Below are 24791 nucleotides of genomic sequence, written 5' to 3'. Positions count from 1 at the left end.
TGGGGGCAAGACAAAGTGGCAATAACACCCATTAAGAGACACAAGACAAACAATGCAAACTCTATTATGGGTATTGAAGAAAAAAGCTATGACTTTAAGTAATTGGAATGATTGTAAGATTTGAGTATTTGAGTGGAGAAGAAAAACCATGAGAGAGATAGAGTGAACCCATGTTGTGATCCTTTCTACTTAAGCTATAATGCTGTGTGGTACTCCAGACATAACAGAGTTATCTTGCAAATGAGCATGGATGTGCATTTGGGTGATGGAAATACTCTACTTACACAGGTGTAAATTAGATTTTTTGGCTAGATTGTAGTTCTTGAACTAATAGCCTATGTGATGGCCCTGAGCTTTTTCTCTCAAGGCTACCACTCTACTACTTTGAGCCACAGTACCAATTCTGATTTTCTGTTCGTTGTTTGGAGATAAGAGGCTCATGGACTTTCTTGCCCAAGATGGCTTCAAACCATGATCATCAGATCTCATCCTCCTGAGTAACCAGGATTCCAGGCATAAGCTGTCTATTTTTTAAATAATTTAGTAAATAGTACAGTTACAGAAGGCATAATTTATCATTACAACCTGTGTAATAGATGTGTGTATGTATATATCAATGCATACAGACAGAAATATTTTAACGTATCTTTGTATCTACAGTAGATTTATGAAAAATCAACCTTCGTTGTAAAATAAAATGGAAACAAAAGTTATTAAGGAGCAAAACAAAGGAAATTGTCACATGTTTCTTGTTGTTGAATGGAATATGAATTGCGAGAATCAGTTTGGGAAAACCATCTTAATTTAACAAAATGGATAATGAGTAATAATTCCAATCTATCTATTTGTCAATATTGTGCATCCTCACACATGAGTGTCAAAATCAAACCACAATTTTTCTTTTGTATTTAATGCACCTGTTATAATGTAGGGGATTGATGAAGTAATCAAATAAGGATTAAAATAATAGTAAGTGAGACTGAGTTAGAGCTGAAAATATTTTAAATATTATAATAGCTAATTGAATTGAATTTTTCTTACTTTTACTCTATTGTCACGTCCCTCATTCCCACATTAGAAAAGTACATAGAGGGTTCTCACTAAATTATATGTATAATCATGAAAAAAATATATTGAAAGAATATGGGCACAGTGTGGTTTTAGCTTATTGGGACCTGTAGGGGGTAGTGTGTTTTTGAGGACTTGCAAAACGTTGTGTTGGAGATGAAGGGTGGGATGTGCTTACTCTGGAAAATTGTCTAGAGGATTGCTCCCAGAAAGATAGTGATGAATTCTTCCAAAATATACAGTAAAATAACTTTCACAACCATGTTTAAAGCTGCACTACTTACCATAGCCAAGTTATGAAAAAACAGCCCAGATGCCTTATGGTGGATGGATGGTTGGAGAAAGTGTGGCATATATACAAAATTGGATTGCACCCAACCATTATAAACATTGTTACATAATTTGCAAAGAAATAGATATATCTAAAAATATGTTAAGTAAACTAAGTCAGAGCCAGACACACAAAAGTCCCACGTTCTGTCTTGTATTTGGAACGTAGGACTTTATGCAAGTTTACACAACAGTATTAACAAAAGCATGCTGTTTACAACAGTGTATTTAAAAGGTGTAAATTCTTATAAAATTGAACTTTTATTCCAACAAAATGAATACCAGGGAACTATCATTTGGAAGATATGAGCGGAAGTCAAAGGGAAGGAATAAAGAGAGTTATGGACGAAGAGAGGGAAGGCATAATTTTCAATGCAGAAACAAGAAAAAATGAAAGTGGGGTGAGGCTTGGAAGGGTGTGGGAAAGTTATGTAAAGATCCATTGTACTTATAAACTGATTTGTAAAATGGAAATTACTTCGTACAACTATTTAATAAAAATATAACTAAAAAAGGAGTCATCTGAATCTTAAACTGTGTTTTCTAAACCACGAGTCAAAATAATAGTATCCTACTCAGAAATTTTCTTTGCAGGTATTTTCCTCATAATGACAGAAAAGTGACCAACATAATGAATATCAGTAAGTCACAATGCATATCCTAAAGAAACACATTATAAAAATCACAGTAAAAATGTTAGAATTCATCAAATGATAAAATAACAGGTAGAAAGGGTCAAATGCTGATTGTTTTTCCAAGTACGTTACCTATGGTATCTAATTTAATCCTCACAATAATCCCATAAAGTAGAACTACTTCCATTTCTAATTCTCAGATGATGATATTGAAGTCTTTAGAGTTGGAATTACTAGTACAACATTGCACAAATGGTAAATCTTAGCCTGCACCACATTCTCACCGTATCAAATAACTTCATTCTAATTTATAACTAAAATACCAGAACTTAGTCTACTAATTCTAGGAAAATTACCCAGAATTATTGTCCACACTCTATTAATATTTCACTTTATCTTTGTTAGAAAATAGGAAAATAAGCCAGATGCCAGTGGCTCCACCTGTAACCCTAGCTACTCAGGAGGCTGAGATCTGAGGAACGCGGTTCAAAGCCAGCCCACGCAGGAAAGTCCGAGAGATTCTTATCTATAATAAACCACTAGTAAACCAGAAGCTTCACTGTAGCTCAAGCGGTACAGTGCTCGACTTGAGCGGAAGAGCACAGGAACAGTACCCAAGCCCAGAGTTCAAGCCCCACAACCAACCAAAAAAAGAAAAAAGAAAAAAAGGAAATAGTAACTGTAACATGAAAACTCCAAGTTCATAATCAATTTATACCTCCCTGGTGAAAGGAACTGCTAAACTATAACATTCTTGATTTCTAGCTCAAATTTGTAGAAATCATATTCTATCCCATGACAACACTGCACTACCTGGGGTCCCCCATCTCTGTTTAACACAATCATACTGACAGAATGACCTCCCCAATTCTTGATGGAAACAGACTGCAGGTCTTATGGACCAATCATTTCCACATTGTAGAACACCTAAGTTGTTTACCATTAGAGGTATTTTGATTGCTTTTTATACCCAATATTTTGAGAGAAATGTACTACTTTAATATGCTATTAATGCAAGACTGATATAAAAATCACCTTTGACTCCAGATAAATATTTTACCTTTCATATACACAAAAATGCAGTTTTACCTATCATTAATGTTAGGAACGAGAGGTTAAAAATCATAGACACCAAGACCTAAGCTTGAATTAAAGATTCTTCAAATTGTAAATACAATTGGTTTAAAAAGACATCAATACTACTGCATGTTTTTCACCAAAATTTCTTGTGATAAGATTCAATCATAAAATATTAACACTTGAAAATAACTCATTTTCTTGGGAGTAGGACACAAAACACAAGATTAATCCTAATCATTTTCAAATACCTTTATTTTTCTACAAATTCACTCTTATAATTATAACGATTCTAAAACTAAGTGAAGTACAGATACAAAGAAAATAATTTAAATGCATCATCTACATTCAAAAACTGTTACTAGAAAAGAAAGATATACTAATAATTATCTTACCAAATTCACTTATATTCTTTTATTCTATTTCATTTACTTTCATAAAAACTGGGTTTTCATAAAATGATGCATAAACAGTCTATATACCCACATACATCTTCAGATCTTAACAATATTTATATCAGAAACGTCATTAGCTATATAGTCAATGAACTGAAATACTACTAAAATATTCAAAGCCTTTTCAGCAATTGCAAGACTCGCTCTGGGTTGTTATATATATTGGAAAGATATTCGAAAAACGTTACTTGTTACAGTTGTGATAGTTACTCCAAATAAAGAGCTATTAGTGAAGATCCCTTTGCATGTACAAAACAACTTCAAATGCATCCAAAATCTGGAGGTGACACATGCTTTTTGTTTGTTTTTGAAAGGTATATCTAACAAGCATATCCACAATACTGATTTTCAGTCAGTATGATGGGATATTCAAACCTAATAAATACAGGGTTGATTATCTTAGTGAGAAAAGATATGATGTTACAAAGAAAGTTATTTTCAACAGAAATCCGGAAAGAGTTTATCCACCTTGTGTTTCACAGAAATAACCAGAGAGTAATACCTGTTTGGTCAAGTCGGTCAAACTCACTCCATGAGTATATCTTAAAAGTATAACCAATTTAAGAGGTCAAATACATATTTTGTGCTGACAGTAATCTTACAGCAATAACTTACTACATAATTATATCTGTATCTTCTTAGCTAACATATAATAAGAGCTGAAAGTGGTCTCTTATCTAACTTAATGTTGTATATGCTTTGAATATGATGATGTTATTATTTGACAAATAAAATGTACAGAAGGGTGGCTTCACAGAAATGACATGACAGAACATTGATAAATAAAAAAATTGCAACAGAGTTAGCTGTTTTCAGTTTCACTCTGGCCACATTCCAAGCAACATTACAACAGCACACGCACACATATACACATACACACATGTGTGCACATGTACACACATATACTTGCATGCTAAATTCAGGGTTTAGTACAAAAAAGTACAAATAAAATATTAGTGATTAGGACAAACGTTAATTTTCCTTATTACAAAATAATACACAATCCAGTCACCATGGGTGTTACATTTTACTTGCCTCGCTACATGTGACCACTTAATTTATTTTAATTAATTCATTCATTCATTTGTTTGGTGCTAATACTAGGCTTGAACTCAGCGCCTGGCTCTGTCCCAGAATTTGTTGTTTTTTTATTTTAGTTTTCTCAAGCCTTGAATTTTACTGCTTGTCCTAAAGCTCCATTTCTAGCTTTTGCTGGTTACTTTCAAATCAGAATCTAATGGACGTTTTTTTCCTTGGTCTGGTTTCAAACCACAATTCTCAGACTTCATCTTTCTGACTAGAGAGGATAAACACATAAACCACTAGTGTGGCTTCTACTTTTTCCTCTATAGCTATCTAATGCACATATTTAGATAGTAATTTAAAACTTAGAGTATAGAAGCAAGTTGTACAGTGATAATATTGTCCTGTCAGAAATTTAAGCTAGTAAATTTCTTCTTAAAACCATAAACACAAATATCATGATATAATATAAGAGAACTCACTTTTGAACACATGAGCTTTAAGAGCTTTCTAATAGATCCATTATTTGTTACCCAACATTAGAAAAAAACTGTATAATGCAGTAGTAAAATAGAAGTCCTTTACAGGAATACTTAATTACCTTGTTTTTAAAGACACTTCTTTTCATCTAAAAAAGTAGGCCTGTCTATTGTCTTCATGTGGTTTTGATGATTGAAGGTGCTTAATGAGAAATCAAAGTGTATTACTAATCCTTTGCTATCAATTAAATCTCACCTTTACTTCTTGGAACATATAATGATCAAAGCAATAGTTCAGAATCAGCAAGCAATAGTTCAGATTCACACTTCCAGTGCAAGTGGATCACCAGTAATTAATCCTTGATACCATTTTCCACAAAGTTTTGTCCCAGATACAATCGACCTGCCTTCTCTAGCTGCTTTCCTAGCCTGGACCTATTCCTTCATCTACAGGAAAAGTGCGATTCAACTGATTTCAGTCAGATCTGTTACTAGAATTATCAGGGATATAGATTCCTGTCTGTAATTTGATCAAAGCTATGTCTATTTATGTAGGCTATTAAAATGTATTTACTAATTTCAAGTAAATACATGAATTCTATTTCCATCTCTTTTAAAAAATAAAATTGTTTGCTCTATAAAATGATCAGAGGCATGGATTTTGTGGCTAGCTAGATCATTGCACATCTGTGTCTCTCTTCCTCTCTTCTTTTCATGGTTCTCATAGATAATATGACTGCTCCATAATTATCCTAATTTATTTTGTTTTTATATTATTGGTTGCATCATTTCACTTTCTGTTCTGCATTTCCCAAATCATTTACATAGAAGGCATTATTTCATATTTTCTGATTCTTAGAATAAGCTGCACATAAAGACACCACTGGTCCTCGTTTTCAGTCTGTACCTTTGAATATGGAGGAAAACCTTTTCTCTGCTCTCTATCAATTCCCTCCTCTCCAGTTAGAATAATTTCGAATAATAAAATTGGAAAAAGAGAAAAAAAATCATGGTGAAATAACAGATGTAGAAAATTCACTGGATTTTTCTGACCAGTTCAACCAACGTGAACTATTGGGGAATACATGTGCACCCCATTCCCACTGGTACTCAATGTCTCTGGTTAGGCAATTCTGATGAAGACAAGGAACAAGATGAAAAAGTGAGGAATGGTATCATTTGCAAGAAAAATGGAGCAGTATTCAAGCAAATTTTTCTGTGGGCTGCTGAAAATAATCGGCTTACTCCACTACAGAGACTACTTTCCAAAAAGGCCACCCATATGAATACTAGGGATGATGAGTATACCTCTCTTCATTGGGAAGCCTACAGTGGACACTTAGCCATTGTCCATGAGTTGGTGGCTCAAGGCAGATATTCATGCAATAACTGTGTATGGCTGGACACCCCTGATCAGTGCTTATATGTGGAATAATACCAGAGTGTCTTCTTTCTTAGTTCATCATGATGCAGATACCAAAGCCCAAACTAAAGTCCTCTTGACCCTCTTGCATCTTGCTGCTTGGAATAGAAATAGCAAAGATTTGCTGGATCTCCTTCTTTTGAAACATTATATCAAACAAGGTCTGAAGAACAACTTGGAAGAAACTGCATTTAATATTGCCAAAAGGATAAATATGTATCACTACCTCTTTGAAGTTGTGGAAGGCTGTAAAAATGGTTCTCCTAAGTCATAATGGTTTGGTTAAGTTTCTTAAATTTCCAAAATGCCAATCCATCTTTGTGTCCATACAAAATATTTTCACAAGACAAAGCAACAGCAATATCTTACCTTAAAAATTCATGGATTCCATGGTATTCAAGTGAATTGCCTGACTTTGATGTCAAAATGTATTCAAGAGTTGTTTGTATACATCTATAATGATTTCTGCAGAGTTTGTGATTTTTTAAAACAGAAATCATTTTAACATATTTGTTGAAATGAGTAGTACAGAAACTAAAGATATTTCTGGTGCTTGTCTGAAAAAAGTATATTTTAAAATTATCTGTATTTTGTTTGTATAATGTCCATAATGTATTTCATTCTCTCCTGGATATAATACTTTGAATTCTACATTGTTTTCTAATATACAGGTTTATTATTAAATGTGTTATTTCAGATAGTATTCCATATAGAAACTGTTTAAGATTCCTTTTTTTTTCCTAGGTCCTTATCTTATTTTATTTCTTTGGGATAAAATGACAATGATATCTAATTTCAAAAGTTTTGTAAAGATTATGCTATGTAAAGGCCTTTCTAAGGTGAGGATTTAATGCACTGATGTCAAACTAACTTTCAGTTCAATGAATTACATGTATTGTTACATTTGTTTTTTTGTACTCGATTTTTTAATAACTCTTTTTCATTTCTTCCATCTGAAGAATGAAAAATATGGAATATTTCACAAATTTTCATATCATCCTTGTGCAAGTGCCATGTTAATCTCTATATTGTTGTAATTTAGGTAAACGTGCTGCTGAAGCATGTAGTGTCCTGTAAATTTAAGTAGTTAATGATGGAATCTTTATACAGGCATATATCCTTGGTTGACTGTTTGTAACTAGGAAATCTTATTGTTCCTAAAGATGCTAATGATCTTACTTCTCTAAAATTCTGTGTCTATTAGAAAAAACTTATATAGTTTGGTCGACTGCTCACATTTGCAATTTTTTTCTCAATGACTATTTTAAGTCTTTTTCATTTTAAATTTGATCATACTTTGAAGCCTTTATAGCTAAATCCAAAGGTGATGGCTTTTCACATACTTATTTATCAACTGAGTTAGCTTTGTGGAGCTAATGGATTCAAAGTAAGCCTTGCTTAAGAGCTACTTCTAAACTTCTGCAGCTTAAAAATTCCTAAATGAGGTCTTACTGGCACAATTTTCTACCTGACCCTTTACTCTTCTTCCATGAAGCAACAGAACAACCAGAATATCTTACCCTGACAGCATAGATTTTCTTATTGGAACAAAACTAATCTTACTTAAAAGGGATCATAGAGAGATGAACAGTTAAGACAGAATCGTTTAAACTAGAAGGTGTTTTTATCAAAATATAATTGTTTTTTATACCTAACATTTCAAAAGTAGCTAAAGCCCAGAAGGTGAAAAAAATTTGCATATGCATGATTACCTAATGTTCTAGCAAGTCTACCATCCAACCAGGCAGGAATTTACACTACTACCTTTCTTTCATCAAATATTTTTATAGTTACAAGAGAAGTCTATATGTTTCTCCTCGATATTAGGCCTTAAATTGGTGTGTTTTAATCACAGTGTTTCCTCTTGCCTCTAGGCTGTAAATCTACAAATGGTAAAGCTATAGGTTCAACTCTACCAAACACTGAAGTAGAAATAATGGAATAATACTTTAAAACACAGTTGCCTTTGTTACCCTAACCACAACAGAATATTGTAAAAAATGTGCCTTTTTCTTATACTGTATATAGTTATATATTTTATATTTATACGTGCTGATATTTTACTTCACACAGTGAAACTTACTAGAATTAATTGATAATTTGACAAATAAATAGATATATATTACAATAAATAGTTTGGAATATAAATAATTAGATTTAGAATATATATTAGAATATGAAAATTATCAATGCAATGTCTTCGTTATAAACTTGTGATACGTTCTAAGTGTTCTTGTTCTTCAAAATTCACGTTGTAAAAACATATTGTTGTTTTCCTCTAATCTATAAGGGAATTTACTATGCTGATCTTTTTATTATTTTAACTCACCGGTTCCAAAATGTTTTTCTCCATATTTCTATAGCATTCCTACTGATTATACCCAAATTTTGCTGATATGTTGTCTAAAAGGTATTATTCTTCTGCAGGACACATGGGTCCTAGGATCCCAGGTCTCAGTTATCCGCATCATCAAGTGACAAGGGCAAGACTTCTCATCTAGACCCATGCAACATGCCAACAGAAAGTAATTGAAAATCCATCTCAATTCCTTACGACACTGGAATTAGCAGTAAGCAATTGTGAAATGCAAGGCACCTTAAAATGAAAGATGAGATCACAAAATTTCAGAGAAAGTACAGTAATTCAAATTTTTAATTTACAAATGACCAGCCCATATGAGTGAACAAGATCACAAATGTCACAAATTATTTTTAATACCCCTCTCCTAATAATTACTGAAAGATTTCAGTCCAGTATAAGTAGGCCAAAAAATAGTTCCTAGAAAGATAGATCCATAATTGGTCTACCAAGGCTAGGAAACCTTGACTTACAAGTCAAACATAATTCACAAAAACATTAATTGAGAAGATCGTTAATGTTTCAAAATACTGGTACTTAAGTAAAACTTGGTTCTGTAGAATAAAATTGTTATCATTCTCAAACCAATGATAACCTATATTTAATCTCCTGAAAACAGGTTCCTTTTCAAGTAATCTTTGATAATCACATTCACCAAAATAACAATTGAAAAGTCGATGATAATTAGTGACATTACAAACTTTTCAAGTTTAGGATGCAAGTTACAATAGAGTTGATTTATTTACCCAGCACTAATGCCAAACAGGTTCAACCACTCATTAAAGTGTAGAAATAGTAGCACCTACCATTTGTGTTGTTCCGTAAGTGCCTTCCAGGAATGTATTAAATAGATCAACCTCCCATAATTCAAACCCAAACACTAGCTAATAAAGTAAATTTCATCACTTAATAAGATACATTTTAAAAAGTCACAAATAGTTGCCTTACCATACGTTGTTTTATGTTTTCCCTGTCTAACATAGTAAGAAATATGACTTAAAGTCATGAATTTGGGTACACATCAGAGATGTGACAAACATAAAATCTGTCTTCTATTTCTACCATAATCCTGTATAGTAGTAAATCGTAGTTTTCTTCTTTTTCCAAAACTTATAGGTAGTAGAAAATATTATCCTATGTAAAATAAAATAATCACAAACCTTTATACAAAGCCATTTATAAAATTTGGTAGGTAGGAAAATATTCTAAGCCATTTTTAATCTTTCTAGTTGACTAAAGATTAATCTTCCAAATGGATGAGAATAAAATCATGTCTAGGTGCTTCACATCTCCAGTCTTGCAAATTGTTATTTCAGATGAATGAATTATGGGAATATAAACTGACATCATTTCAAGTATAAGCAGGATTGAAACTCCATGGAATGTATATAAACCTTTCAAAGTATTAAGAGTTTAACAGAATGACTATCAGGAAGTTGAAACCAGAGAGGAAAGACATAGAATGAATGAAAATGGAACAAGGGGCAAATACAGCTAGAATACTCGATGTACACATGTGATAAAGGAAATGGTAAATCTGAAATACATCTTGGAGAAGGGGTTGGTTGAGAATGATAGAAGGAGTCACTCTTATCCAGGAACACTGGACAATTTGATGGACATATTTATTGTAATACACTTGCACAACCTTTTGAGATTTAGTTTAAAAACCCAACAAAAAACAAAAACACAGAAAAATCACAACTAAACAGCAATCTCTAGAGAGGATGGATATGACCTCTCAAAATTTTAAATAGTCAATGAAGGGTAGTCTTGGGAAAAGCAAACAAAGTTGTTCAAAGAGGGCAGTTTGGGATAGCAGAGAATTTTGAACAGATTTAAATAGATTGTCTAAGATTAAGAATCACCAACATCTGCTGCAAATATTTACTTCTGTGAGTTCTCTTTGTCTGCAATGGATACTCCAGTCCTCAGCCACATTGATAGCTTGTGAAGATATAATGGAAAAAACAAGATCAAAAACTCATTACTTCACTGGAGACAGAAGAGTCCTCTATGTTTTCTCTCATCTCTCCTCACTACTCTTTCTTCATACTTTTAAGTCAAATGATTTTGAACTATATCTTTCATTCTTTATTCTGGCAAAGTAATTAGCCAAACTAATTTATTAAATATTATTTGCCATTTTTTTTCTACCATGCTGTTTACTTATCCAAGAGAGTCCATCAAACTTCACCCTTGCATTTGTTTGCCACGAAAATCCAACATCTATGTTAATGAGGACAAACTCTAATGTAAAACTTTGTCTCCAAAAACCGGTCCAAGAACTGTGATCACAAATATTTCGCTATTCTTTTTTCTTTTACCTTGAAAGTCTTCTTGTGTCTAAAAGGCCACAAAATAATTACTCCACCACTTTTTGGTTCAATCACTTCTAACCTCAAAGATATATTTTGCTAACAAGGTGCTTAGAGGAAGTATACTCCACTTTAATCTTCTCTCGTAAGATGTTCCTTAGATATATCAGGAACAAAGTTAGTCTTTCCAAAATTATTTCAATAGATTATTTTCTCTTGGTCTTGCATTTGCTCAACAAGACGTATGGAGACAAATAGAGTTAAATCACCCATACCTTGTATAACAATGTCTGTTACAACGGACAATACTTCTTTGTCCTACTTCTATGTCCTCCTCATAGTTCTTGCTTGATTTCTAATTAATCACATCTTCTTGGTTTCAAGTCTAGTGAAGCTGAAAGACTATAAGGCATCCCTCACTGCTACATCATCATGGTTTCTCTTTTTAAACTCTTTTATTTGGATGTGGAATTTATGTTCATGTCGTCATACAATCTGTTCTGCATTGTAGTGAGCCAAATAAGCTCTGTAAAATCACTTTAGGTAGGAAAAATATTAACAAAATCTATATCAAAAAGGTTTGGAATCCCTCTAATGCTGAAGCCAATACGCTTAGCTAGGGCTTCTAAGAACACCTTTTCTTACTTTTCAATTTGCTCAATTCTTTTCTGATCCCAAATCTTTTTGGCTAATGTAATGAGAATCTTCACTATCTCATGTTAATAATGATATTGTATTTTGTGAGTTACTTAGAAATGTGAAATCATTGGTTTGAGGTATCCAATCAGATTTTTTTCTTTGTTTCAGTGCTTCACATGCAAAGATATTGTGGAAACTATTATAAACAGAAAAATGTATATCCAATACCTTTTTTCATTGTGGAGGGCACTTACTCCCTAAATATTTTGACCCAAATGATCTTTTTCAGAGAATTTCTGTTTGGTAATTAAAGGTCAATTCACAAATTTTGATGTCTTTTTTTAAGAAATTTGAATTTAAATTCCACTACAACCTTGTTTCACACAGTGAGAGTATATGTCCTGGGTAAGAATAATTCTCAAGGGAACCTACGGGATTTATAGCAAGGTTTCTGAGGTTTGTTTGTTTAGTGTGAAAATGAGCCATCTTCACCCATATTCCTCCCTCTCAGCTAAGTCTCCACGGATTTCTTTGCATGAAAGCCTATTTTCCCAAGCAATTTTAAATTTTCATATTAGGCAAAGTTGTTAAAAAGTTTGAACAATTAAAATTTACTTGGCATAATTTTAAAACTCTTTTGAAATTCCTTAATCAGAATTGTGAATTTACCAATCTTCATTCCACCTTTACAATCAAAAACTGTTAACATGCTGTTTTCATGATATAGTGTCCATAAAACTATTATTTTTCAGTGGCTTTGTTATGCATATATATGACTACATAAGCTGATGCTGAGCAAAATGTACTCCAAGATATGGAAACAGATTTTTATTTCTGGTTTGTGTTTTTAATGTACTATGTGATTTCTATTTTCTTTGAGTTTTTTTCCCCTATGGTTTTTCCCCGGCTGTATTTGATTTTGGTACCCTGTGTATTGTGTATACATTTACCTTAATTAGGGAAGGGAAGAGGAACAACAAAATGGCGAGACAAAGGACAAAGGGTAAACCAATGCAATAGCAATACTCACAAGACAATATGTTGGAAATGTACATTACAACTTGTGAGGAGTATTGAGATGAAGGAAAACTGAGAAAAAATGGAGGGGGTAACACCTTTGAAAAGTTATGTATTAACTACCTTAAAATTACTGTAATCCCACTGTACATCACTTTGACAATAAAATTAATTAAAAAATCAGTTGCAAAAAATTTTTTCACTGTATTGGTATAGTAATTATTATCCTTTATGTAGTAACTTTTTAAAAAATTAATACCATTTTGCATCTAATTTGAATTAATTACCCCTGTTTAATCAACTTGAATCCAACTAGACAATATTTTCACAATATACTTGACAAAATTTGGAAAAAGAATCAATTTAGTACTTTCTCATACTCAAACCAAAAAGAGTTTAATTCTATGGAAACCCATAACTTTTAAAAGTAAATAAGTTGTTAAGAGGAGAGAATATGTGTTCTTCAAAATTCCTATGACTGATAACTACTCTTTTTCAAATTCTGGACATTCCGTACCTGTTGGCATGTTATAAAATTTTGCAATAGATGCAGTTTCCAGTGGGGTGTTACAGATTGAGAAATCAACAGAAAAATAGCCACATTCTGGTAGAGGATAAAACTATGACGCACCTGTAATATTTAATTCTTCAAGAGTAAGCAATTGTTTATCAGAGTAAGTTATTATTTCTATGACCATCAATCTTAAGATTTATACCATAAAGTCATCCTATCCCAACAGTTTCCAACTTGTAGGGTACACCTCAAAATTCCCTTAATTCACATTACGAATAACATCTCTATTGTGAAAAAATACTACACCTCTGCTAATATGATGCCCTCTGTGTTCTGGAAAGAACACCACAATAAACTGGGTTGCATCATTTTCCCACACTAGTATTTTTGAGATCGGAACACTTGCAAATACTACTTATATTTATGCTTTTTTAACTATCATAGATATTTAGGATGCTAAGATCGGAAGATTAGAGTTCAAAGCCCACCCAGGGAGGAAGGTTCTTATCTCGAAGAAACTTCTCAAAAAAGCCAGACATAAGTGGCACTGAAGTTGAAGTGGTAGGACACGAGCATGAGCATAAACAGGCTCAGAGACAGTGTCCAGGCCCAGGGTTCAAGCCCTATGACAAATCAATAAAGCAAAAACAAAAATAAAAACAAACCCCAAACCTAGCAATTTTCTCATTGTATACCGAGGCACATAATTTAGGAAATTGCTTCCTGTGTTACATACAGGTAGAAAAAAAGATGTCATACAATTATTCATTTCATACCATGTTATACCAAAGCCTCAAAAATTGCTGTTTTCTAAATTTATAAATTATCATCTATTTGTTGGCAACTCTGTCTACATTATTCACATTATCATTTTATACATGAACTGTTGGAATTATCTATTAACTAAGTTCTAATTATAACTCTCTTGAAAGAATATTCTAGGCAAGTAGCATGCAAGAATCATTTGTGAATTTGTCAATTAAACCCTCTACTTAAAAAGAATTTTGTAGTATCTTATAGAATATGAAATTAAAAACAAAACCAAAACATTTATTTTAAATCTAAATTCTAATTTAGCAATATCTACAAAGACATACATTAGAGGAACTTTGTTTTTTCTCTGGGCATAAGCATTTGTAATCCTTCATCAATTCTTTGGAATCCAACAGAATTATGATAACTTTGGATGAGAATTTTGGATGGGAATCAAGAGCCATTTTGCATCTAGAAATGTTCTTTAATGAAGACAACATTTGAAACACAACTGAGGATTATATATGATTTGCATTTCAATAGGAAACTTGACTTCTCCAAACATAATGACAAAATTAGCCCAAACATCCAACTGTGTATTCCTTTCTTGTTTGGTTTGTTTTATTAGGACAAAATTATACTACCTAGTCCAGGGAAGGTATCACTATGTAATTCCACTCTCTAATTTCCTGTCAGTCTGAGTGCTAGAATTGTAGCCTTGTGTCACTTTGCCCTGCCATAGTTTCTTGGTTTATTTAATCTAGATACAGACTACCAATTCTGAACTTCTCCAGTGATATTATCCACTAGACTTCTCAGACTGTTCATGTACTATTTTCAAAGATGTTCTAACATTTGACACAGATATGAACATTTTCAAATGCACCTGCGGGGTCTCTGATTTATTCCTCCATGCACCCTATCCCTTGAATATTGATTACTTGACTCTCTTACTATCTCTAGTTTACCTATGTAATATTCTCAAACTTTTTTGAAGAAAGTTCACTTCAGGATTTTCTAATTTTAAAAATTATCACTTGATTCTAGTCTTGCTCAGGACATATTTTCTATTGCTTTCTAAATTTTCTGCATGTTCTGAGAGTTGTATCATTTGTGTATTTGTGTGTGCACATTTAAGTGCCTCTTTGTTTATGATTATGTTTGTATGTATGTATGCAAAAGCCTCAAGCTTTTATTTATCAATCTTGCTTATGACTGGTATTCCATGACCTGAGCACTTCTTCCAATCCGGCTTTTGGCAGGTTAATTATATGTAGTGTCTCAAAAACTGTTCTGTCCAGGATGGATGTAAACTGAACTTCCTAGACTCCTTTATATTCTTAGGTTTTATTTATCCAGTAGAATCAGCTTTTAAACTACAAACATTTTTGTGAGGGTAAAGTCTAAGCTGTAGCCCAGATTTTAAACTCCAGAATACATATAAAGATAGATGAACACACACATTACATATACTGAGTGTACACTGTTAGAAATGTGATCCTAAGCTGGGTGGTGGTGAGATCTGAGGATTGGGGTTCAAAGCCAGCCCAGGTAGGAAAGTACCAGAGACTCTTTTCTCCAATTAACTGCAAGAAAATTGGATGTGGTACTGTGGCTCAAGTGGTAGAGCATTAGCCTTGAGCGGAATAGCAGAGGGAAAGTGCCCAGACCCAGAGTTCAAGTGCCAAGACCACCACCAACAAAAAATATATAAGGAAAGGATAGAAAAAGAAATGTCATCTTAGCCACCAGTTCATTGCTAGTATATTCCCTACTCTCTCAAGATGGACTTTTTTCCCAGTAAAGTCCATGCTCTTATGTCTTACTTTTTTTGGACGCAGAATTATACTTCCATTCTTCTTTCTACAAAGTTGCTTGATTAGCAAGCATGATTTAGAAAGGGAGTGCCCTGATAATTCGTGTTCCAGGTAGGAGTTATGCTTTCTCTATATCACTCCCATAAATCTAAATACTGGACTTGGCTTTATTGTTTCAATGTTATCTTACTTGTAGAGTCTTTTTTTTTTTTAAATTTTTTTTGGGTCCGGTCGTTGGGCCTGAACTCATGGCCTGGGCGCTCTCCCTCAGCTCTTCAGCTCAAGGCTAGCACTCTACAACTTGAGCCACAGCACCACTTCCGGCTTTTTTTTTCTGCTTATGTGGTGCTGAGGAATCGAACCCAGGGCCTTAAGCATGCAAGGCGAGCGCTCTACAACTGAGCCAACTTCCCAGCCCTGTCGAGTCTTTTTATAGTATATTGAACCCTTATACTTAAACACAGAATTTCTCTTTCTCCTATTATTGCTATTGTTTCCCTTACTGTTAACACATGCTCACTTGGGAAATAATGCGCAGCACATACACTCACAAAAAGAATGTGTTGAGAACCTTCTTCCCATTTAAGATTCGTCTTAATTTACAGAGAATTTACAAAGTTTGAACTCAATGTAGTCATTGATAACGTATTTATAAGTAACATAAATTTCACATTTTCTCTTTACTATGTTGTCTCTGAAACACGTGTTACCTCAGGTCCAAAGGTGTCCTTGTGTTATTTCAGCAAACCCAGAACATTCATCATACCTCAGGCAGCACCATCGATTTTTACTGGAAATAACAGCTACTGGATGGGCAAACTCCCAGGAGAAGAAATGAACACAGAGGAATGACAAAGTTCATGTTAACTTGTGCTTTCCATTTTACTGTACAAGAAAAGAATCCCAAGGCTTGAAGGAAACTCTGTCTCTGAGTTTTTCGAGTGTGTTCTATACTCATATAAAACTTTTCTGTAAACTTCTAGTTGAGAGTATTACAAAAAGAAATAATGAGCCATTTGAAGGCCAGCATAGAAGAAAAGGAAATAACGTTGTTTTAAAATTGTTCTACAGCAATAAAATAAAATAAAATAAAATAAAATTGTTCTACAGCAAAGAAACAAAGACATGGAGGTTTTAAAATGTCTTATGGATGGATATTTCACCCCTGAGATGATTCTCTTTTTGCAGGAGACAGCTATCAATTCCTTTAGTCTGGTCCTGAGTTCTCCAGATCAATAAGGATTCCAAAAAAGCAGGATCCAGTGACTATGATAAGCAAAAGTGCCTCTTCTCAGACTAGAGCTCCTTTAAGAAGGGTCCCAAAGAAATATTTGGGGTATTTTTTGCTTGTTCGTTTGGATTTTGCTGGTTCTGGGGCTTGACCCAGAGGCTGGACCCTGATCCTGAACACTTGTGTTTCCTTCCCACCTGCCCCCAAAGCTAGTACACTACGGCTTGAGCCAAAACTCCACTTCTGTTTTTTTGGTGTTTAATTACAGATAAGAATTTGACTGACTCTCCTGCATAGGTTGGCTTTGAACTAAGAAAGTAAGACCGCTAAGTGACATCAACTGTATAGACTTTTCATTTGAAACAAGAAATATTAGTGAAGTTTACTGTAAACCTAATAGTTGACAATTTTTAAAATAAAAGACTATGTCCAGCAAACAAGCCGTAACATAAGTAACTCAGCAAAAGTAGGCGCATTGAATAATTTTGGAATTATATTTTCTGCGTGGGAAGATAATTGATCTTGTCGTTCCTTTGGGGGATTTAAAGTCATATTTCACTTTTTTTTGTTGGTCGTGCGGCTTGAAATCTGATCCTGGGTGCTGTCCCCAAGCTCTTTATCTCAAGTTGAGTGATCTACCACTTTAGGTAAAGCACCACTTGCGGGTTTCCGGATGGACTTTCCAGACCAGGCTGGCTTTGAACCACAATCCTCTGATCTCAACCCCCTGATTAGCTAGGATAACAGGCGTGAACCACCAGAACCTAGCTCACATTTGCATTTATGTGCACTGAATGACACTATGTAGCCAAAGAATGGAAATTTGTACAAAATGATGCAAATGCAGCTTTTCAGAAAAATTGAGGTAGCAATAAATACGTCCTTCTTTTTCCATGTTGTTACATTAATGACTCATGAGCTATGGGACCCTTACATTAGCATCCTCTGCCATATCTATAGGTGTATTGAGTATCAGGAAATTTTCATAGAGAAATATAGAAAGACTGAGATTTTTAGAAAGCAAAGGCGATCAGGTATGAAAGAACAGTATAAAAGGAGATACATTTACATAAAGAGATTAAGATCTAGCCTAGGAGATTTAGAATGCTAAAGGCAATGAGGAACAAGCCTAGTTGATAACTAGTTTTTCAATACCAAAAATGGTTCTCTAGAACAGTTTCTGCTATACCTTAGTTACTATCACTTATTCCTTCCATCTGGAGTTATTCCTTCTCTTCTGTCACAAATGTTAATTAGTCTCTGCCTTTTGGTGTCATGACTGACCAAAAAGATTTCCAAATCTCACTTAGACTACCCTTCTCTTTGTGATTAGCAGTGACCACACAAAATCCTGGAATCTTGAGTTACCAGAATTAATCTTTACCTGACATCTAAGCACATTCCTGGCATTAATTACTGTGACCTAATGAACAAAATTTTTTCAACACAGTATCCTAATATAAATAAAGTACATGAATTAGGGACTATTGTCAGGTGTCAGAATGCAATTATATATTCCCAGTATATCGTCTTTATTTTGCATTTGCTAAGCAAAAAAAATTTTTTTGCCCTGACCCACAGACCATTTCCAGAATGATAGCCCACCTTGGGTTCAAGCCACATGGGGATGCTGGGCCACCTCCTCCAGCACACCCATTCAAAGAGTTCCTGTGTGTGTGTGTGTGTGTGAGAGAGAGAGAGAGAGAAAGAGAGAGAGAGAGAGAGAGAGAGAGAGAGAGAAAGTCAGAATTACACTTAAGTCAGGTGCCTGTGGATCAGAATTCTAATCATAACTACACAGGAGGCTGAGATATGAGGATCATGGTTCATAGTCATCCCGGGCAGGAACAACTGTGAGACTCTAACTCCAAAGAACCACTCGAAAACCGGAAGTGGTGTTGTGGGCTCAAGTGGTAGCATTGAGCTGAGGAGATTGGGGACAGCGCCCAGTCCTAGAGTTCAAGACCCACGACTGACAATAAGTGGAATTCCCACCACAAGAAATGGACTGAATAGCACTCATTGTCCTAGGGAGCATGGTAGAGAAGTCAGGCTGAGCTTCCTGTGAACTTGAGGTCATAGGTAGGTCACCTGGCTTCTCTGTGCCTCGAATTCTCCAGCTGCAAAACTCAACAGAGTGAAGGATCCACTGCCTTATGGACATAGGTTAATGATGAAAGAGAGCCATGTTTTGTTTCATAATACCCACCTGTTGCAAGATTAATAACTGGTCCCACCTGAGCCCTTTCCGGTATCTTCCTGTCATATGCTCACAGAATTGCCAAGAACCTTATCTGAAGGCTGCTCCCTCTGTGCCTAGCCATGCTCTAGAGATCCCTCTGTATAAATCTATTTTTTCCTCACAACACTCCTGTGAGGAGACTGAGGTCTGATGGTTGAGGCCCTACCAAGAGCTTCACCTGTGGCCAAGAATCGGCTGCTGTGGACTAAGAGTTTGGTATAATCCATCTAAACCGATGAATGAGCATGGTGCTACATGTCTACCATCCCAACTACAGATGACCTACCTGTTACAGATAGGAGGACTGTGATCCAGCCCAGCCTGAGCATATATTGAGTCTCTATTTCAGAAATGTCCGACAGAAAAGTGGCTCCTCAGAGCCAGGGAGAGGAAAAAAACAGGGGGTCATGGTGCCTACAGAGGGGTGTCTGACCCGGGTGGGGGTGGTGTTGGGGCAGCCACTCACCTGTGCTGCTGGGAGAAGCTGTTGGCGTCTGCTCCAAGTGTGGCAAGCAGCAATGGTGGCGGCATTATGGATACATGGGCCCAGAGCAGAGGACCAGGGGCAGAGACCTGTTTGGGGCCTTAGGCCAGCTGGCAGGGCGCCATTGTCTGAGGATTGAAACCTGGCACCACCTCGGGAATGTAGGGACGGGGCCGGGAGTTGGGCTGGCGCATCAATTTCGTACTATACTCCAAAGTCATATCTAGTCTCTTGCTCATCACTCAGCCACCTCTACCTTCCTCAACTGCTGGTAGTGGTGTATACTAACAGAGGGAATCTAGGTGCTACTAGGAAGCCTGGAATGTAGGCAGGGCCACCATTCTTGTATCCCATTGATCAGAAAGAAACATGAAAGAATGGGAGTGTGGCCGGAATCCTGTGATGCCAGCAGCATGGGCAGAGTCAAGATGACAGCGGATCCTCCAGCCCTTTCTGATGAAACTCTGTCCAATTCAGTTGGGGACAAGAGGGTGACCTGTTTTAGTTGGATGGCTGCACAGATAGTTGTGTATGTCTGTTTGTTGCCATTCCTGGACTTTGAACTCAGGATTTGGGCAAAGTCTGCATGCTGTTTGTGCTCAAGGCTCACCCTCCACACTGAAGCCACAGAACTTCGGGCTTTGTTGGCACAGAAGTTTGTCAGGGGTCTCAAGGACTTTCCTGCTTGGGGTGACTTGGACCATGATCTTCACATCACAGCCTTGTAAGTATCAAGGAGGAGTGCTGAGAGCCACTGGTGCCTACGTAATCATTGGTCTTGCAGATGTTATTGGACAGATGTGTGAGTTCCATATCCATGGGTTGAAGTGGTGGGAGCTGGAGCCCACAGTTCCTATCCTGGTCCTGCCACCTCCAAATGGCAGATCCTAAGAAACTTGTTCCTAACCATATAATTACCAATGAAATAAGTTGTATGTCATAATTTAATGTGCAGTTATTGAATGATTCTAGGATAAAATTATACACAATTATATTATAGGACACTGAGTGATTTTAGTTAATACTTTATGAAGCATTTAAACAATCACATTCATAAAATGGAGGTGTAATGAAATACCTACAAATTGGGCCTCACATATTATAAAGGTGACATTTTTTATGCCTGGACTGGGATTTGAACTCATGGTCTGCGTAACTCTGTTGCACTGTGTGGGAAGGGATAGCTTGCCTCCTTGAAGTCAAGAAATTCAAGTCTTTTCCTTAAGCCTGAAATAGATCCCCACCACTAGAAAACATCCTATTCATATACAATTTACACATATGATTTATATTTATATACATATGTTGACTCCATATTGTGTTGTATAGTTATTTATTTTTTGTTTTATTCATGTATTGACCTTTATATTACTACTATGGCATATAGAACATTGATTACATTGATTAAATAGGATATAGGTCTACATATGTATTCTACTTCATACCTGACACCGAGGACATTCACAGAAAAGGAAAAAATGTGTCACCATCAGTTTCTTACTCCACGATTCATTGTTTGGGAGTGCTGGCATCTGAAGTCATGGCCTACAAGGCCAAACTCATGAATGAGTGAGTGTCATCACGCCATCCTGGGGCAAACTGAGTGGACAGGCAGTTCCTAGAACCTGAGTTTGTGCCCCAGGTATTAACAAAATAAGAACAGATTGATATGCAGATGGCAGTATGGTAATAAATATATAATTTTACAGAGTAACAGAGATGTCTATACATTATTCAGTTATATAGACTACATTCCTACCAATTCCTGGGTATTTATTATGCCTCCATATAATTAATGTTATTGTTTTCATCCTTAAACTATTAATGAAATCAATCAGTGTCCTGATATTATTGTGTTCCTGTAATTAATGATATCCTTTTTATGCTTCATAAACAATAAATAAAATCAATCAGACTCCTGAAATGATGCAGTCTAATTTTATTTTTTTAGTTTATATATATATATATATATATATATATATATATATTACTGTGAAAATACTGTGCAAAGGGATTATAATTACATGGGGAAGATTATGAGTACATTTCTTATCAAGCATTGTAGCTTCCTCCTTGTTTCCCTTTCCCATCCCTTCCCATCCGCCTCCCTGCCCCCCACCAATCCTCCCAACCCCTCCTCCCGCACCAAAGTTGTAATGTTCATTTTCGACATAACGACTTGTACATCTCATTGTTCCAAGGGGTCCAACTGTGATCGTATTTAAACGATTTGTTTTTCCCCTTCCTCTCCACAAATTATACTGACATCAAATACAGTGAAAGCAGGGGTTATACAGTTGAGGAGCGACATAGAAATCAACAAAGAAATAATCTTATAAATGTGTTAGAGACAATCACATGAAAGAAAAAGAAAACATTTGAATACAAATCTTAGGGTTCATTTAACTAACATCATCTTATCTGACCTTTTCTGCTTGACTCAGACATAAACTAGATATTACAAATCAGGGAAACCAAGGGACCTATGTTTCTTTGGGCCTGGTTTACTTCACTTAATATAATTTTTTCCAAGCCTTTCCATTTCCTAACAAATGGGGCAATGTCATTCTTTCTGATGGAGGTATCGAATTCCATTGTGTATATATACCACATTTTCTTGATCCATTCATCTACTGAGGGACATCTGGGTTGGTTCCATATCTTAGCTATGGTAAATAATGCTACAACAATCATAGTTGTGCTGGTAGTTTTGGTGTGGTCTTGTTTGTAAACATTTGGTAAATGCCCAAAAGTGGGATTGCTGGATAATAGGGGAGCTCGATGTGGAGTCTTTTGAGAAACCTCCATACTACTTTCCAAAGTGGTTGAACAAGTTTACACTCCCACCAACAATGAAGTAAGGTTCCCTTCTCTCTACATCCCCTCCAGCATCTGTTGTTAGAGTTCTTGATTTTTGCCATTCTAACTGAGGTGAGGTGTTATCTCAATGTTGTTTTGATTTGCATTTCTTTTCTTTTTTTTTTTTTTTTTGGTCAGCCATGGGGCTTGAACTCTGGGCCTGGGCGCTGTCCCTCAACTCTTCAGCTCAAGGCGAGCGCTCTACCATTTGAGCTACAGCACCACTTCCAGTTTTCTGGTGGTTTATTGGAGATAGGAGTCTCACGGTCTCTCCTGCCCGGGCTGGCTTTGAACCGCGATCCTCAGATCTCAGCCTCCTGAGTAGCTAGGATTACAGGCGTGAGCCACCAGCGCCCGGCTTTGCATTTCTTTTTTTTTTTTTTTTTGGGTCCGGTTATGGGGCCTGTACTATGGGCCTGGGCGCTGTCCCTCAGCTCTTCAGCTCAAGGCTAGCGCTCTACCACCTGAGCCACAGCACCACTTCTGGCTTTTTTTTTCTTTTTTCTTATGTGGTGCTAAGGAATCGAACCCAGGGCCTCATGCATTGCAATGCAAGTGCTCTACCACTGAGCCACCTTCCCAGTCTGCATTTCTTTTATGGCTAGGGAGGTTGAGCATTTCTTCATGTGCCTATTGGACATCCTTCTTTCTTTTCAAAGAAGTTTCTCTTCAAGTCTTTAGCCCACTTATTTATTAGCCAGTTGTTTTTTTGAGGATTTGTTGTTGGGGGATTTAATTTTTTGAGTTCCAAGTATATTTTAGATATGAGACCCTTGTCCGTTGTATGGCTAGTGAAGATCTTCTCCCAATCCGTGGGCTTTCTATTGATCTTGCTAGCTATGTCTTTTGGCCATGCAGAAGCTCTGCAACTCCATGCAATCCCATTTGTCCAACCTTTCTTTGATTTGTTGTGTTTACAGGTCTCTATTTAGAATATTTCGGTCTGGGCCAAGGAGACCTAGGGTTTCTCTATTCCATCCTGTAATGTTTTCATAGTGTCTGCTTTGACTCCAAGGTCTTTGATCCATTTGGAGTTGATTCTGGTGCAGAGACATAGGTCCCATGGTTTCCCTTATTTGCAATATCTAGTATATGTATGAGTCAAGCAGAAAAGGTGAGATAATGTGATGTTAGGAAAATGAACCCTTAGATATGTATTTAAATGGTTTTTGTCTTTCATGCATTTGTTTCAAACGCATTTATAAGATTATTTCTTTGTTGCTTTGTATGTCCCTCCCCAACAGTATAACCCCTGCTTTCACTATATTGGATGTCGGTATAATTTGTGAAGGAGATGGGGAAAAACAAGTCGTTTTAGGATACAGGTGGACCCGTTGCAACAATGAGAAGTACAAGTTGTCATGTGGAAAACGAACTTTACAGGTTTGGTGCGGGGGGGGGGGGGCAGGGGGAGGGGGAGAGGATTAGGTGGGGAGAGGGAGGGAGGCTGGGAAGGGATGTGAAGGGTAACAAAGGAGGTGGCTGCAATGCTTGATAAGAAATGTACTCATTATCTTGCCCATGTAATTGCAACCCCTCTGTACAGTATGTTCACAAAAAATAAAAATAGAGAAAATGTGGTACTGTTATTCTTTCTGATGGAGGCATAGATTTCCATTGTGTAGATATACCACATTTTCTTGATCCATTCATTTACTGAGGGGCATCTGGGTTGGTTCCACAATAAAAGACCCAGAACAGCAAAAATGATCCTGAACAGAAAGAATACTGCTGGAGGTTTATTGCATTCTAATTTTATTTATTTTTTTATTGTAAAGATACTATGCAGAGGGTTACAGTTACATGAGTGAGGTAATATGTACACTTCCTCTTGAACATTGTTACTCCCTCCGTTGTTTTCCCCCTACCATCCCCTCCCTCCCTCCCTTCCCCGATGTTCTTTTTTTTTTTTTTTTGATTGTGATTAAGTGATTACATAATTTCCAGAAATTCACAGTATTGTGGAATAATGATGCTCATTTAAAGTCACAAGTTCATTCTAACTTTCCTGGAGCAAATTGTCTATCACAGTCTGTAATATATAACGGTGTTCACATGTTATATACCA

General features: G+C 35.7%; 1 pseudogene; it reads right to left on the bottom strand.

Moving 5' to 3' along the window:
- Positions 1–7453: 7453 nt before the first annotated feature.
- On the bottom strand, positions 7454–7553 carry LOC122099831 (annotated as a pseudogene).
- Positions 7554–24791: the final 17238 nt, after the last annotated feature.

This window comes from Dipodomys spectabilis, unplaced genomic scaffold (assembly GCF_019054845.1).
Source record: "Dipodomys spectabilis isolate Male_0828 unplaced genomic scaffold, ASM1905484v1 ptg000540l, whole genome shotgun sequence".
Taxonomy (NCBI): domain Eukaryota; kingdom Metazoa; phylum Chordata; class Mammalia; order Rodentia; family Heteromyidae; genus Dipodomys; species Dipodomys spectabilis.
The sequence above is the reverse complement of the archived record's forward strand: the minus strand, read 5'-3'. Positions and strand labels throughout refer to the sequence as shown.